The sequence below is a fragment of the Oryctolagus cuniculus genome, chromosome X (assembly GCF_964237555.1).
Source record: "Oryctolagus cuniculus chromosome X, mOryCun1.1, whole genome shotgun sequence".
Taxonomy (NCBI): Eukaryota; Metazoa; Chordata; class Mammalia; order Lagomorpha; family Leporidae; genus Oryctolagus; species Oryctolagus cuniculus.
In genome coordinates, this window is record NC_091453.1 from 107,575,882 (window position 1) to 107,594,552 (window position 18,671).

The following is an 18,671-nucleotide window of genomic DNA, read 5'->3' on the forward strand; positions in this document are numbered from 1 at the left end:
TTACCTTAACTAGCAACATTTTTAGGCTGCCAGAATCAATGCACTGTGGACTATCCGTAAAAGGAAACAGAAGAGGAACAGGCATTTGGGGAGTGAACCAGTAGGTAGGAGATATCTCTCTCTCTCTCTCTCTTTCAAAGGAACAAAACATAATTTTAGAAAATTTTTAAAAAGAGAGAAACAGAAGACAATGGTAGCACTGGTTGTCTTCATATGGAGAAACTGGAGAACTTACAAGAGAGACATAATTTTCAGTTTATATTCTTTATTAAGTTACAATTTTGCCCCATTTGTATGTGCTAGCTATACAAAAATATGGATTACTTTTTGTTCTCTAAAATACAAAATTAATTTTTGTATCATGAAACTAGAGTATTTGGATCTTAAGTCAAACCTATACCCAATTGCATGTAAAATTATCATATTTCTTATATTTGAAATTCAGGTATTAAATATATAAGAGGGCTTTAAAAATTTGTGGGAGTGAAATTAAAACACAAAGAATCAGCTGGCATTGTGGTACAGTGGGTTAAGCTGCGTGCAATGCCCGCATCCCATATGAGTGACTGTTCCACTTAAGATCCAACTCCCTGCTTATCCACCTGGGAATACAGCAGAAGATGACCCAAGTACTTAAACCCCTACCACCTACCTGGATAGGGTTCCAAACTTTTGGCTTCAGCCTGGCCCAGCCCCAGCTGTCACAGTCATTTGAGATGTAAACCAGCAGATAGTCTCTCTCTCTCTCTCTCTCTCTCTCTCTCTCTCTCTCTCTCTCTCTCCCTCTCCTTTTCAAATAAATATAAAAACATATATAATGCACAGGGAAGGCATTTAGTCTATTGATTGAGATGCCTGTTAAGATACTCTTATTCATGACAGGCATTTGGTGTACTGGATAAGACATTGTTTGGGATGCCCACATCTCATATTGGAGTGCCTGGTTCCTGTCCCGGCTCCTCCACTTCTGATTAAGCTTCCTGCTAATGCATACCTGTGAGGACCTGCCACCCATGTGGGAGACTCAGATTAAGTTCTGGGCTCTTAGCTTCATCCTGGCCCAATCCTGGCTGTTGTGGGCATTTGGGGAGTGATCCAGCAGCTAGAAGTGCTCTCTCACTCTCGCGCGCTCTCTCTCTCTCTCCCTCTCCCTCTCCTTCTCCCTCTTCCAAATAAAATAAAAATCATTTTTTTTAAAGATGCCCATATGATATATTAAAAGACCTGGGTTTGATTTCTGGCTCTGGCTCCTGACTCAATTCCTGCTAATAAAGACCCAGTCCCTGTAGGCAGCAGATTATGGCTCAAGTGATTGGGTTCCTGATGTCAGTGTGATATGGGAGACCTGGATTGAGTTCTTGGCTCCCATCTTTGGCCAGGCCCAGTTGCGGCATTGGCATTTAGGGCATGAGCCAGCAAATGGATTCTCTCCCTCTTCCCCTCCTTATTCCCTCCCCCTCCCTCATCCCTCCCCCTCCGTCTTCCCTCCCCCTCCCCCTCCCCCTCCCCCTCCCTCTCCCTCTCCCTCTCCCCCTCATATACATGAAGCCCTCTCATGTTCTGGCAATCCATTAAACACTGAATCATACACTGAGAAAAGACTAAAAAATTAATCCTGTAATTATATGTCCTTTTGTTGATAAGATTTAATTCAAATGGTACAAAAATGAACAGAAGGAAAGTAACCTAAAATGTAATGTCCAGGGCCAGCATTGTGGCATAGAAGGTAAAGCCACCACCTGCAATGCTGGCATCCCACATGAGTGCTGGTTTGAGTCCCAGCTGCTCCTCTTCCAGTCCAGCTCCCTGCTAATGGCCTGGGAAAGCAGTGGAAGGTGGCCTGAGTCCTTGGGACCCTGCACCTGTGTGGGAGACCCAGAAGAAGCTCCTGGCCCCTGGCTTCTGCCTGGCCCAGCCCTGGCCGTTGTGGCCATCTGGGGAGTAAACCAGCAGATGGAAGACCTCTCTCTCTGTCTCTCCTTCTCTCTCTGTAACTCTGACTTTCAAATAAAATAAATAAATCTTTTAAAAATATAATGTCCATATATATCAATAAAGCATAAATTTTAAGGATAATTAGAAATCTAAAAAAGAATTCAGTGACAAAATTCTAATTATATTTTAATATAAGACATAATTGATTGATCTGGAGTTTTAAGCACTCTATGTTATAGATGACAGGAAGACTATTCTTTCCTAAAATAAATAGTCCCCTGTCTTGTTTTAATTTGGTTGTAATAATGATGCAGTTTTGATGTAATAATAATGAGGAGAAAGAATGCTTTATCTAGACGTGCTTCCTCTGAAGATTTCTGCCTTTCCCCAGTGGCTGTAATACCAAATGTCATGATTTTTTTAAAATAGGGAATTGTCCTTGTCCAAACTGAGCCTCTACTATGAAAATACGCTCCTTTTCCATCTGACCTCTAAGGCCCTTCTTTTAAAAAAATTTATTTATTTATTTGAAAGGCAGAGTTACAGAGAAGTAGTGGCAGAGGCACATAGAGAGAGAGAAAGAGAGAGAGAGAGGTCTTCCATTTACTGGCTCACTTCCCAGATGGCCGCAATGGCTGGAGCTGAGCCGATCTGAAGCCAGGAGTCAGGAGCTTCTTCCTGGTCTCCCACACGGGTGCAGGGGCCCAAAGACTTGGACCATCTTCTACTGTTTTCCCAGGCCATAGCAGAGAGCTGGATTGGAAGTGGAGAAGCTGGGACTCGAACCGGCGCCCATATGGGATGCTGGCACTGCAGGCAGCGGTTTTACTCGCTACACCATAGCGCCAGACCTAAGGCCCTTCTGAACTTGATATTTACTAGACCTTTAGTAATGCAAGATAAATGATCCTCACTCCCAGGCAACTCCAGGAAATTAACTTTCATTCCCATTTATGGAACATCCTACTGGAACATCCCATCACATCTTGCTTCTTGGCTCTTTTTTTTTTTTTTAAGATGTATTTATTGCTTATTTTTTAAAGACTTATTTATTTATTTGAAGCAGGGTAGGAAGATTTTCCATCCACTAGTTCACTCGCAAAATGACTGCAACGGCCAGGGCTAGGCCATGCCAAAGCCAGGAGCTCAGAAATCCACCTGGGTCTCCCATATGGATAGCAGGGACCCAAATACTTGGACCATCTTCTGCTGCCTTCCCAGGCACATTAGCAGGAAGTAGGAAACAAGCAGAATGACCGAGAATGACCGAGACTTGAGCCAGAGCTCCAATATGGAATGTGAGCAATGCAGGCAGCAACTTAACCTGGTAATACCGGCCCTGGGAGTATGTCTTTAAAGTGTGCTTTTTAACCCTTTACTCTTACCTAAATGGTGAAAGAGGAAGCAGACATTTAGCCTAGTGGTTAAGGTGCCCTCATTCCACATCAGAGTGCCTGAGTTTAATTTGTGGCTCTGGATCCTGATTCCATTTTTCTGCCAATGCAGGCCCTGGGGGGCAACAGTGATGAGTCAAGTAATTGGGTTCATGCCACTCATGTGGAAGACCTAGATTCTGGAAAATTCCTGGTTCTCAGCTTCAGCCCTGGCCCACCCAGCCATTCTTGAGTGTACCCATGGATAGGAGTGTTCCCTCTTTCTCTCTCATAAATAATAATAATAATATATGGTGAAGAAATAAGGTTAAGCTGAATCCCCACTAGGCTATCTACCTACCTAGAACTATTCGATAGACTTACTGTTCCTTGGCTGTTTCTCTGTTCTGAATGGAATAGATATTCCACTAACTACTACATTATCTTATGGAACTTGAATCTCTGTTATTCTAAAGCAAAAAAAAAAAAGTCATTTCTTCCCCCTTACAAAGTCTGCTCCTGTCTGACAACAGCTTAATTGACTGCCACACACTGAAGTCTTGAGCTGATCAGGCTGCCATAATAAAATACCATAGATTGGGTGACTTACACAGAGAAATTTCTTTTCCCCTGGTTCTGTAGGCTGGAAGTCCAAGATCAAGGGGATAGCTAATTTGATTTATGGAGAAGGCTTTCTCTCCAGCTTGCAGTCGCCCACCTTCTTGCCTGTGTCCTCAAATATCCTTTCTTTTAGAGAACTCAGAAACAGAGGGAGAAAGATCTCTGGTGTCTCCTCCTCTTTTTATAGTCCTATCAGATTAGGACATTACCCTAATGACCTCACTTAACCTTTATTGCTTCTTCACAGGCCATATCTCCAAATACAGTCACATGGGGATTGGGACTTAACCATATGAATTGGGAGGAGGGGTAGACTTCAGTCCATAGGTTTGACAATAACACAGAATTCTTCATATTTTAGTAAACTGTCAGGTTATCTGAGATATATGTGGGGAGCATGTGTCTTTCTATGTATATACAAACATTTAGAACTGGTTAAGAGGAGAAGCAAACAGATTGTTTTGGAATGTATGAATGGTGCCCATATTGCCTTTGGGGGAGGATGAAGGATGGTAGAAAGGAATAGAGGAAATCATGTGGCGGAATAAGAAATAAGGAGCCGCAACATTCTTCTTTTTTTAAAATTTGATTTAAGTTATGCAAGTTTCATGTATTTCATATGTACATTTAGAAACATAGTAGCACTCCCCCCAAACCTCCCTCCCACCCATGCTCCATCCCTTCCTCCTCATCCCTCTCACATTCCCACTCTTAATTTTTACAAAGACCTATTTTCAGTTTACTTAACGATTATATAGTTAAGACTACACTTAGTAAAAGAGTTCAAGAAATAGTATGAAAAAAAACCCACTGTTCCTTAACAGAAGAGACAAGGGCTATAAACAATCAAGGAGGGACCGGTGCTGTGATGTAGCATGTAAAGCCACCACCTGCAGTGCCAGTATCCCATATGGGCACCAGTTCTAGTCCTGGCTGCTCCACTTCCAATCCAGCTCTCTGCTATGGCCTGGGAAAGCAGTGGAAAAGGGCCCAAGCACTTGGGCCCCTGCAGCCACGTGGGAGACCAGGAAGAAGCTCCTGGATCTTGGCTTCAGACTGGCTCCGTTCCAGCTGTTGTGGCCATTTGGGGAGTGAACTAGCAGATAGAAACTCTCCCTCTCTTTCTCTGTATCTTTATCTTTATCTCTATCTCTCTCCGCCTCTCTGTAACTCGGCCTTTCAAATAAATAAATAAATCTTTTAAAAAATCATGGAATCTCAAAGTGTCAATTTCACTCCAATACATTGCATTTCAGGTACTCTATTAGTTACCTTGGATCAAGGAAAACATATGACATCTGTCTTTTGGGGACTGGCTTATTTCATTAAATATAATGGTTTCTAGTTGCGTCCATCTTGTTGCAAAAGACAGGATTTCTTTTTCTTTTTTTTAAGCTGAGTAATACTCTATAAAGTATATATATACCATAATTTCTTCTTTTTAAAATTTTTTTTGACAGGCAGAGTTAAACAGAGAGAGAGAGACGGAGAGAAAGGTCTTCCTTCCGTTGGTTCACCCCCCAAATGGCCGCTACGGCCGGCGTGCTGCGCTGATCTGAAGCCAGGAGCCAGGTGCTTCTCCTGGTCTCCCATGTGGGTGCAGGGCCCAAGTACTTGGGCCATCCTCCACTGCCTTCCCGGGCCACAGCAGAGAGCTGGACTGGAAGAGGGGCAACCGGGACAGAACTGGCGCCCCAACCGGGACTAGAACCCCGGGTGCCAGCGCTGCAGGCGGAGGATTAGCCTAGTGAGCTGTGGCGCTGGCCATCATAATTTCTTTATCCAGTCTTCAGATGATGGGCATGTGGGTTGATTCCATATCTTAGCTATTGTGAATTGTACAGCAATCAACACGGGAGTACAAATATCTCTTTCATGTACTGATCTCTTGGTTCGGGTAAATTCCCAGGAATGGGATGGCTGTGTCATATGGTAGGTCTATATTCAAATTTCTGAGGTATCTCCATACTGTCTTCCACATTGGCTGCACCAGTTTACATTCTCACCAACGTGGATTAGGGTACCTTTTTCCCCACATCCTCACTAGCATTTGTGTTTGTTGATTTCTGTGTGTGAGCTGTATTTCTGTATTCTAACTAGAGTGAGGTAAAACCTCACCATGGTTTTGATTTGCATTTCCCTGATAGAGCTGCAACATTCTATACACACAGTCTTTAACCGGGCTAGTGTTGAGATGTTAGCAAATTCTTGCACCAAAGCAAACAAATTTTGCAGGATTGAGTAGGCTTTTTGAATCCTCACTCCTCATAATATCCAATGGGTCAAAGCTCTGCCGGGCAGACTGGAATATGAACATTGGTAGAACCCATTCCTTCCTGATTGCAGGCTCAGAGGAAAATGGTAACCATGTCCATTTAACTCACTCACTACAGTATTATTGGGCAGAGAAGCATTGAAATGCCTTTGACGGTGTTGATTATAGAGAAAAATGGAATATAAATGGCTACTGACAAGTTTCATTGTATCAACTTTTATAACCCCATTATTAAGGAGATGAATATCTTCATATTCCTAAACAAGAGGTAATCACATGTCTAAAGCCTCTTTGCCCCTCACTTATTTTGTTAAAATGCTATTCTCATTTATTCTCCATCTTTTCCTCCTTGGTGTGCATTAGTTACTATGGAAACATCAGGATACCATAGTTTGAGCATATCAACATTCCCAAGTTCTGTTAGAGGATGAAAGCAATTTATATCAAGGTTTTGGGGGAGGGGGTTGTTGCTGACGGTTACAAACGAATGTAAGGCAAAATAAAATGTACAGGACTGCCAGACAAACACAGGCCTTATTCAAACAGCACTAGAGAAAAGTTAGGGCTCATCTCACCTGCCCTTTCTGTGTCAGAATCCTGACTGCAGTTATCAGGGAGGCCTATCAAGTAAAGATATTTACCTATAACTTTTGAAGAATAGTTTCAAAACTCAGCCAAGAGTATCTGAACAACACTATGAAATTAGTTTTGTGCATATTACTGAACAATTGACTTTATAATGAACAAACATCACACACACACACACACACACATACACACATACACACATACCAAATACCAAGTCCAAGGGCAGGCATTGAGTGTAACAGTTAAGACTTCCACATTGCAAGTTAGAGTGCCTGGGTACCAGTACTGGCCCTGCTCTTGCTTCCAGCTTCATGCTAATGTACACCCCGGGAGGCAGCAGTAATGGTGCAAATGGTGGGTCCTTATCAACCATGTGGGAGACCCAGATTGAGTTCCTGGGTCCCAGCTTCAGTCTGGCCCAGCCCTGGCCTTGTAAGCATTTGGGGAGTGAACCAAAAGACGGGTGTACTTACTCCCTCCTCTCTCTCTCTCTCTCTCTCTCTCTCTCGCCTCTCTCTCTCTCTTTCTTTCTTCCTACCTGCCAAATACAAAGTCCACATTCCAATCACCAAATTAACAAACTACATGTAACTGCACCAATTCTTTCTGCTTTTCCTCCTATTTCAATACATAAGAGTCCTAGTAGAGTTCAACCACTTTCATGATTTCAACTATCACCCATATGCTGCTATAGTTCTAGTCCAAATCCAAAGGCCTGAGAACCAGAAGAATCAGTGGTATAAGTTCCAGCTCAAGTGCAGGAGAAGACCAATGTCTCAGCTTGAAAATAGGCAAAGAAGAAGCATTTGCTCTTACCCTGCCTTTTGTTCCCATAAAGGCCTCCAATGGATTGGAAGAGATCCACCCACACTGGAGAGAGCAAGCTGCTTTACTCAGTATACCATTTCAAATAATAATCTCATTAAGAATCACCTTCACACACATACCTAGAATGTTTAGCCAAACATCTAAGCACAGTGTCCCGCACATGTTAACACATAAAATTAGTTGTTACATCATCTTCTGTTTTGAACTAGACACTTCCTCATACTATTTGTTTATGTTTACTTATTTATTTGAAAGGCAGAGCAGTAGAGAGATGGAGAGAGATCGGTGAAAGAGGGAGGGAGGGAGAGAGAGAGAGAGAGATCAATTCTCATCCAATGGTTCACTCCCTAAATGCCTACAGCAGCCAGGCAAAAGCCAAGAGCCTGGAACTCCATCTGGGTCTCCCACATAGATAGTAAGGACCCAAGCACTTGAGCTACCTCCTGTTGCCTCCCAGGACATTAGCAGGAAGCTAGACTGCTAGACTGGAAGTAGAGCAGCCGGGAATCAAACCAGGCACTCTAATATGGGATGCAGGCATCCCAAGCAGCAGTGTAACCCATCGTACTACAATGCCCACCTCGTCATATTTTTTTTACCTTAGTTGTGATATCACATCCACCCAATCAGTCAAGCTAGAAACATGCAAATCATCTTTCTCTCCTCCCTCTCCCTTATTTGCTTTATTAAATCAATCACCAAGGCCTTTAGCTCTTATTGCATAAAAAATTCCTCAAATTTGTTCCTTCTACTATATTTCCTTTTTTTATATTATCTATTAATGTAGTAAGAGGCAAATGTTAGGCTCATTCGCACAACTACTTCCCATTCAGCCTCTCCAGTATAGTTATAACATTATTTTTTTTTTTTGACATGCAGAGTGGACAGTGAGAGAGAGAGACAGAGAGAAAGGTCTTCCTTTGCCATTGGTTCACCCTCCAATGGCCGCCGCGACCGGCGCGCTGCGGCCAGCGCACCACGCTGATCCAATGGCAGGAGCCAGGTGCTTCTCCTGGTCTCCCATGGGGTGCAGGGCCCAAGCACTTGGGCCATCCTCCACTGCACTCCCTGGCCACAGCAGAGAGCTGGCCTGGAAGTGGGGCAACTGGGACAGAATGCGGCGCCCAACCGGGACTAGAACCTGGTGTGCCGGTGCTGCAAGGCGGAGGATTAGCCTAGTAAGCTGCGGTGCTGGCGATATTATCTCTTAACTGTCTACTTTGCCAGATGACGACATCAGTGTTTTATATTTCCCTCTACCTCTCTTCACCCCTACTTCTCAACCTATGTCCATTTTGCCTCATCTCTGTCTTCACCTCCTGCCCAAGCCATCATCTTAACAAGCCTCCTGGCTGGCTCTGTGCTTTCATTCTTGCCCAATTTTAACCCTCCATGCAAAGTCAGTGTTTTCTCTTATGAGCACACGTCAATTTCTGTTTCTCACATGGCCATGTAACCAGTTTCATATTAACCACCCCATGGAGAACAGCTACAAAAATTGAACAACACACAAAAATGTTTGATCACATTGGCGGGCCACCAAGGTAACAAAGAATAGAGAGATCAAGATTCTGGAGAGGAGAAATCTAGAGAGAGAAATGAGCCAGACATCTGGTTGCATTTTTCACTTTTGAGGAGTTTACCGATTTGAAATTTGTGAATGAGAAGCTAAGAACATGAGCAGAAAACAGCAATGGAGCATCTGAGAAACTAAGCAGAGCTTTCAGAAGTCTTATGGGTCTACCTGTCAAATTTTAAAAAAAAAGTCTTATGGAACCGAGAGGGCAAACTGGAGCTGAGGGCCCGTGAAAGAAGAGGAGCCCTTGTAAACACCGCACAATTTCATTTGGGCCCCAAGGGGCTCCATCCTAAAAGTAAGAGAGAATGGAAATAGATTAGTCCTCAAAAAGACTGAAGCCCAGTCTCAATTCTAATCAGATTTAAGTCATCTTAGTCTTGAGTTTTTGCCTTGAGTTCCTAACCTTGAGTTCCTGCCAGAATTTTTAAAAATTTCTTCTGAAGGAAGAAAACATCAGCTAGAGGTTCAAATTATCTGTTCAACTTTATTTACTTATTTGAGAGACAGAAAGAGGCAAAGAGGTAGAGACAGAGATCTCCCATCCACTCCCCCAAAATGTTCACAACAGCCAAAGCTAGGCCAAGCAGAAGCCAGGAACTAGAAATTCTATCTGAGTCTCCCATGTTGGGGGCAGGAACCCAAGTACTTGAGCCATCACCACTGCCTCCCAGGGTCCACATCAGCAGGCAGCTGGATTCAGGAGCTGGAGCTAGGAGTCAACCCATGTACTCTGATATGGGATGTGAGCATCCCAACAGGTAGCTGTACTGCTAGGCCAGACCCACGCCCCTTTCAACTCTTTATATTGAGTCCAACATTCAATCACTAATAATGATGCATGCAAAAAGAACCACTGACCAAAAAGTAAGAGAAAAATTACACAATATATTCAGACCTACAGAAGACCCAAATATTGGAATTCTCAGACCTATACTTTATTTTTTAAAGATTTATTTATTTATTTGAAGGGCAGAGCTACAAAGAGGCAGAGGCAGAGACAGAGACAGAGGCAGAGAGAGAGAGAGAGAGAGTCTTCCATCTGTTGGTTCACTCTCCAGATGGCCACAACAGCCAAAGCTGTGCCGATCCAAAGCCAGGAGCCAGGAGCTTCTTCTGGGCTTCCCATGTGGGTGCAGGGGTCCAAGAACTTGGGTCATCTTCTACTGCTTTCCCAGGCCATAGCAGAGAGCTGGATCAGAAGTGGAGCAGCCAGGACTCGAACCGGCACCCATATGGGATGCTGGCGCTGCAGGCAGTGGATTTTCCTGCCATGCCACAGTGCTGGCCCCTCAGACATATACTTTAAAGTAATTATAATTAATATGTTCATGACATTAAGTAAAGTAGGAATCAGACTTCTCACTGTTAACCCACTCGCAGAGCCTGGAAGAAGCAATACCTTAATAACAATGAGCACACCTAGCACTCAAATCTTTGTTTCTAAAAATTATTCTTTACTAAAAGGAACCTGGAATCCTTGGAGAACAGGCAAATAACAAGGGCTTGATATAGAAAGGATAAGATGAGCTTGATACTTTTTGTCACTAAAAAAAGAGAGGCATTCAAATAATGAAGGTGAAAGGTCAAAAGGACTCAAAAGCCCACTTAAAAGGGCTCCTGCTAGATAAACTTGAGCATCACAGTAATTATAACAGATTGAAATTCATTGAACAAAGTAGGAGGCCATGAGGCCACAATGACATGAATAAATGAATAAATGATGAGTTCAAAAGTTCAAAAAGTTCATAGAGGCCGGCGCCATGGCTCACTTGGCTAATCCTCCACATGCGGCGACGGCACCCCAGGTTCTAGTCCTGGTCGGGGCGCCGGATTCTGTCCCGGTTGCCCCTCTTCCAGTCCAGCTCTCTGCTGTGGCCCGGGAGTGCAGTGGAGGATGGCCCAAGTGCTTGGGCCCTGCACCCGCATGGGAGACCGGGAGGAAGCACCTGGCTCCTGGCTTCGGATCGGCACAGCGCGCCGGCCGTAGCAGCCATTTGAGGGGTGAACCAACGGAAGGAAGACCTTTCTCTCTGTGTCTCTCTATGTTTAACTCTGCCTGTCAAAAAAAAAAAAAGTTCATAGAAAACAAAATTAAAAGAGAAGTTTATTTGATGCAAAATGTTTTAAATCTATGCATAGTTTTTTCATTATATGCATTTTCCATAAACTTTTTGAAGACCCCTCATATATAGCCAGTTCCTCATCAGTATACATATGGTTTCTTTTTTTTTTTCTTTTTTTTGCTTTCAAACTTTTATTTAATGAATATAAATTTCCAAAGTACAGCTTATGGATTACAATGGCTTCCCCCCCATAACGTCCCTCCCACCCGCAACCCTCCCCTTTCCCACTCCCTCTCCCCTTCCATTCACATCAAGATTCATTTTCAATTCTCTTTATATACAGATCAGTTTAGCACACATTAAGTAAAGATTTCAACAGTTTGCTCCCACACAGAAACATAAAGTGAAAAATACTGTTTGAGTACTAGTTATAGCATTAAATCTCAATATACAGCACACTAAGGACAAAGATCCTACATGAGGAGTAAGTGCACAGTGACTCCTGTTGTTGACTTAACAAATTGACACTCTTGTTTATGGCCTTGGTAATCACCCTAGGCTCTTGTCATGAGCTGCCAAGGCTATGGAAGCCCCCTGAGTTCACTGACTCTGATCATATTTGGACAAGGCCATGGTCAAAGTGGAAGTTCTCTCCTCCCTTCAGAGAAAGGTACCTCCTTCTTTGATGACCCATTCTTTCCACTGGAATCTCACTCGCAGAGATCTTTCATTTAGGTTTTTTTTTCCCCAGAGTGTCTTGGCTTTCCATGCCTGAAATAGTCTCATGGGCTTTTCAGCCAGACCCGCATGCCTTAAGGGCTGATTCTGAGGCTAGAGTGCTGTTTAGGACATCTGCCATTCTATGGGTCTGCTGTGTATCTCACATCCCATGTTGGATCATTCTCTCCCTTTTTTATTCTATCAGCTAGTATTTGCAGACACTATTTTTGTTTATGTGATCTCTTTGGTTCTTAGTCCTATCATTATGATCAATTGTGAACAGAAATTAATCACTGGGACTAGTGAGATGGCATTGGTACATGCCACCTTGATGGGATTGAATTGGAATCCCCTGGTATGTTTCTAACTCTACCATTTGAGGTAAGTCAGCTTGAGCATGTCCCGAATTGCACATCTCTTCCCTCTCTTATTCCCACTCTTACATTTAACAGCGATCATTTTTCAGTTAAGTTTCAGCACTTAAGAAGAATTGTGTATTGATTACAGTATTCAACCAAAAGTATTAAGTAGAACAAACAAAAAAAAAATACTAAGAGGGATAACATATCAAGTTGCTCATCAACAGTCAGGGTGAAGGCTGATCAAGTCACCGTTTCTCATAGTGTTCATTTCACTTTAACAGGTTTCCTTTTTGGTGCTCAGTTAGTTGTCACCTATCAAGGAGAACAAGTGGTATTTGTCCCTTTGGGACTGGCTTATTACACTCAGCATAATGTTTTCCAAATTCCTAACAGGAATCACTTTTCAGTTAAAATTTAAACACCTAAGAACAATTGTGTGTTAATTACAGAGTTCAACAAATGGTACTAGAACAAAAAAATACTAAAATGGATGAAGTATTACATTGTACATCAACCGTCAGCACAAGAGCTGATCAAGTCACTGTTTCTCATAGTGTCCATTTCATTTCAACAAGTTTCCCCCTTGGTGCTCAGTTAGTAGTCGCCGATCAGGGAGAACATATGATATTTGTCCCTTTGGGACTGGCTCAATTCACTCAGCATGCTGTTTTCCAAATTCCTCCATCTTGTTGCAAATGACCGGGTTTCGTTGTTTTTGACTGCTGTATAGTATTCTATAGAGTACATGTCCCATAATTTCTTTATCCAGTCTACTGTTGATGGGCATTTGGGTTGGTTCCAGGTCTTAGCTATTGTGAACTGAGCTGCAATAAACATTAATGTGCAGACAGCTTGTTTGTTTGCCAATTTCATTTCCTTTGGGTAAATTCCAAGGAGTGGGATGGCTGGGTTGAATGGTAGGGTTATATTCAGGTTTCTGAGGAATCTCCAGACTGACTTCCATAGTGGCTTGACCAGTTTGCATTCCCACCAACAGTGGGTTAGTGTCCCTTTTTCCCCACATCCTCTCCAGCATCTGTTGTTGGTAGATTTCTGAATGTGAGCCATTCTAACCGGGGTGAGGCGAAACCTCATTGTGGTTTTGATTTGCATTTCCCTGATTGCTAGTGATCTTGAACATTTTTTCATGTGTCTGTTGGCCATTTGGATTTCCTCTTTTGAAAAATGTCTATTGAGGTCCTTGGCCCATCTCTTAAGTGGGTTGTTTGTTTTGTTTTTGTGGAGATTCTTGATCTCTTTGTAGATTCTAGTTATTAACCCTTTATCTGTTGCATAGTTTGCAAATATTTTTCCCATTCTGTCGGTTGTCTCTTCACTCTCCTGACAGTTTCTTTTGCAGTATAGAAACTTCTCAATTTGATGCAATCCCAATAGTTGATTTTGGCTTTGACTGCCTGTGCTTCTGGTGTCTTTTCCAAGAAGTCATTGCCGGTACCTATATCTTGCAGGGTTTTTCCAATGCTCTCTAGTAATTTGATGGTGTCAGGTCGTAGATTTAAGTCTTTAATCCATGTTGAGTGAATTTTTGTGTAAGGTGAAAGGTAGGGGTCTTGCTTCATGATTCTACACGTGGAAATCCAATTTTCCCAGCACCATTTATTGAATAGACTGTCGTTACTCCAGGGATTGGTTTTGGATCCTTGATCAAATATGAGTTGGCTGTAGATGTTTGGATTGATTTCTGGTGTTTCAATTCTGTTCCATTGGTCTATCCATCTGTTTCTGTACCAGTACCATGCTGTTTTTTTTTTTTTTTGACAGGCAGAGTGGACAGTGAGAGAGAGAGACAGAGAGAGAAAGGTCTTCCTTTGCCGTTGGATCACCCTCCAATGGCCGCCACTGCAGCCGGCGCACCGCACTGATCCGATGGCAGGAGCCAGGAGCCAGGTGCTTTTCCTGGTCTCCCATGGGGTGCAGGGCCCAAGCACCTGGGCCATCCTCCACTGCACTCCCTGGCCACAGCAGAGAGCTGGCCTGGAAGAGGGGCAACCGGGACAGAATCCGGCGCCCCAACCGGGACTAGAACCCGGTGTGCCGGCGCCGCATGGTGGAGGATTAGCCTATTGAGCCACGGCGCCGGCTAGTACCATGCTGTTTTGATTACAACTGCCCTGTAGTATGTCCTGAAATCTGGTATTGTGATGTCTCCAGCTTTGTTTTTGTTGTACAAGATTGCTTTAGCTATTCGAGGTCTCCTGTGTCTCCATATGAATTTCAGCATCATTTTTTCCAGATCTGAGAAGAAGGTCTTCGGTATCTTGATTGGTATTGCATTGAATCTATAAATTGCTTTTGGGAGAATGGACATTTTGATGATATTGATTCTTCCAATCCATGAGCATGGAAGATTTTTCCATTTCTTGGTATCCTCTTCTATTTCTTTCTTTAAGGTTTTGTAATTTTCATCGTAGAGATCTTTAACGTCTTTGGTTAAGTTTATTCCAAGGTATTTGATTGTTTTTGTAGCTATTGTGAATGGGATTGATCTTAGAAGTTATTCCTCAGCCATGGCATTGCCTGTGTATACAAAGGCTGTTGATTTTTGTGCATTGATTTTATACCCTGCTACTTTGCCAAAATCTTCTATGAGTTCCAATAGTCTCTTAGTAGAGTTCTTTGGGTCCCCTAAGTAAAGAATCATATCATCTGCAAAGAGGGATAGTTTGAGTTCTTCCTTCCCAATTTATATCCCTTTAATTTCTTTTTCTTGCCTAATAGCTCTGCCTAGAACTTCCAGAACTATATTGAATAGCAGTGGTGAGAGTGGGCATCCCTGTCTGGTACCAGATCTCAGTGGAAATGCTTCCAACTTTTCCCCATTCAATAGGATGTTGGCTGTGGGTTTTTCATAGATTGCTTTGATTGTATTGAGGAATGTTCCTTCCAAACCCAGTTTGCTTAGCATTTTGATCATGAAAGGGTGTTGTATTTTATCAAATGCTTTCTCGGCGTCTATTGAGATAATCATATGGTTTTTCTTCTGCAGTCTGTTAATGTGGTGTATCACACTGATTGTTTTGCGCACATTAAACCATCCCTGCATACCAGGGATAAATCCCACTTGGTCTGGGTGGATGATCTTTCTGATGTGTTGTTGCATTCTATTGGCGAGAATTTTATTGAGGATTTTTGCATCTATGTTCATCAGGGATAATGGTCTGTAATTCTCTTTCAATGCTGCATCTTTTTCCGGCTTAGGAATTAAGGTGATGCTGGCTTCATAGAAAGAATTTTGGAGGACTCCCTCTTTTTTGATTGTTCTGAATAGTTTGAGAAGAATTGGAGTCAGTTCTTCTTTAAATGTCTGGTAGAATTCAGCAGTGAATCCATCTGGTCCTGGGCTTTTCTTTGTTGGGAGGGCCTTTATTACTGTTTCAATTTCTGTCTCAGTTATGGGTCTGTTTAGGTTTTCTATAACTTCCTGGTTCAATTTAGGTAGGTTGCATGTGTCCAGGAATCTATCCATTTCTGGTAGGTTTCCCTGTTTGCTGGAATACAAGTCCTTGTAGTAGTTTCTGATGATTCTTTTTATTTCTGTGGTGTCTGTTGTTATGTTTCCTTTTTCATCTCTGATTTTATTGATTTGGGTCTTTTCTCTTCTTTTTTTAGTTAGTTGGGCCAATGGGGTGTCAATTTTGTTTATTCTTTCAAAAAACCAGCTCCTCGTTTGGCTGATTTTTTGTAATTTTTTTTTGATTCAATCCTGTTGATTTCTTCTCTGATTTTAATTCTTTCTCTTCTCCTACTAGATTTGGGTCTGGTTTGCTGTAGGTTTTCTAGATCCTTGAGGTGAATTGAAAGCTCATCTATTTGGTGCCTTTCCAATTTCTTGATGTAGGCACCTATTGATATAAACTTTCCTCTTAACACTGCTTTTGCTGCATCCCATAAGTTTTGGTATGTTGTGCTGTTATCTTCATTTACTTCCAGAAAATTTTTGATTTCTCTTTTAATTTCTTCTATGACCCATTGTTCATTCAGGAGCATGTTGTTCAATCTCCATGTGTTTGCGTATGCTCTAGGGATTCCTGAGTTGCTAATTTCCAACTTCATTCCTTTATGGTCTGAGAAGCTGCATGGTATGATTCTAATTCTTTTGAATTTGCTGAGACTTGCTTTATGGCCTAGTATGTGGTCAATCCTAGAGAAGGTTCCATGTACTGCTGAGAAGAATGTAAAATCTTTAGCTGTAGGATTGAGAGTTCTGTATATATCTGTTAGATCCATTTGGGCTATAGTGTCGTTTAAATCTACTGTATCCTTGTTGATCTTCTGTCCTATTGATCTGTCTATTTCTGAGAGTGGAGTATTGAAGTCCCCCAGTACTATTGTATTGGGGTCTAAGTCTCCCTTTAAGTCCCTTAACAAATCTTTTAGATAAACCAGTGCCCTGTAGTTAGGTGCATATACATTGATAATTGTTATATCTTCCTGTTGAATTGATCCCTTAATCATTATATAGTGTCCCTCTTTGTCTCTCTTAACAGTTTTTGTGGTAAACAACACAAGGATAAACAACACTAGGATGTTGTGACCCTATTTATGATTTTTTTAAAGGATGGTTTAGAAATGGAAAGATGTTAGCAAATTTGACAATTATTTCGAATCTATCACTTATTATTGCGGGGTGCTGCTTGTCATCCACACAACACCAAGACTTACAGCAAACATCTTGATGTCACCTTGAGATCTTCATTCATTTTGACTGGTTTTTTTTAAAGATTTATTTATTTATTGAAAGGCAGAGTTAGAGAAGAGAGAGAGAGATCTTCCATCTGCTGGTTCACTCCCCAAATGGCTGAAATGGCTGGAGCTGAGGTGATCTGAAGCCAGGAGCCTGGAGCTTCTCTGGATCTCCCACGTGGGTGCAGGGGCCCGAGGACATGGGCCATCTTCCACTGCTTTCCCGGGCACATTAACAGGGAACTGGATTGGAAGTGGAGCAGCTGGGACTTGAACAGGTGCCTGTATGGGATGCCGGCCCTGCAGTTGGCAGCTTTACCTGCTATGTCACAGCACCGGCCCCTTGACTGTGTTTAAAAAATTAGTTAAGGGAGGGAGGGATATATATATATATAGAGAGAGAGAGAGAGAGACAGAGACAGAGAGAGACACAGAGAGAGAGAGAGATCTGTTATCCATTGTTTCAGTTACCAAATGCCCACAACAGCCCTGGGTAGGGCTGAAGATGTAGCCAGGAGCTTAGTGCAGGTCTCCCACATGAGTGGTTAGGAATTCAATTACTTGAGCCATCACCTGCTGCCTTCCAGGGCCTGCATTAGCCAGAGCTGGGAATTGAACTCAGGTACTCTGATATGGGACATGTGCGTTTTAACCTCCTGGCCAAATGCCTGCCCCTTGACTGTGATTTATTTGAAGTGGAGGCATTGTTTTTAAGAAAAACAAAACAAAACAAAACACTCCACATGTCCTCTAGATTGTCCAAAAATAAAATGTGTTTAAACCCATTTGAGAGTCTGCGTCTTAGTTTAATGCACATTTCAGATAAATCCATTCTGTAGTATTTCTGGAGCAGTTCGAGCCTCTGATTGTAGACCACGACTAGCAAATATAAGACTGCCTTTAGAGCTACTTTTCTCTGAAGGGAGGAGAGAACTTCCACTTTGATTATGGCCTTTTTACACTTAGCACAATATTTTCAAGATTAATCCATGTTGTATGGGCTGGCGCCGCGGCTCAATAGGCTAATCCTCTGCGTGTGGCGCCAGCACACCGGGTTCTAGTCCCGGTTGGGACGGTGGATTCTGTCCTGGTTGCCCCTCTTCCAGTCCAGCTCTCTGCTGTGGCCAGGGAGTGCAGTGGAGGATGGCCCAAGTGCTTGGGCCCTGCACCCGCATGGGAGACCAGGAGAAGCACCTGGCTTCGGATCAGCTCGGTGTGCTGGCCGCAGCGCGCAGGCTGCGGTGGCCGTTGGGGGGTGAACCAACAGAAAAGGAAGACCTTTCTCTTGGTCTCTCTCTCTCTCTCACTGTCCACTCTGTCTGTCAAAAAAATCCATGTTGTAGCATATATCAGCACTTCATTCATTGTTATGGCCAAATAGTATTTGTGTGCGTATACCACACTTTGTTTTTCCATTCATACATTGATGGAATTTTTGGTTATTATGAATGATGTTACAAACATTCATGTACAACATCGGTTTGAATCTTTGTCTTCAACTCTTTTGAGTATTGCTGTGCCCTATGATACCTCTGTGTTTAACTATTTGAGGAATTGATGGACTGTTTTCCAAAGCAGCTACGTCATCCATTTTGTAATCTCACCAGCAGTATTTGAGGGTTA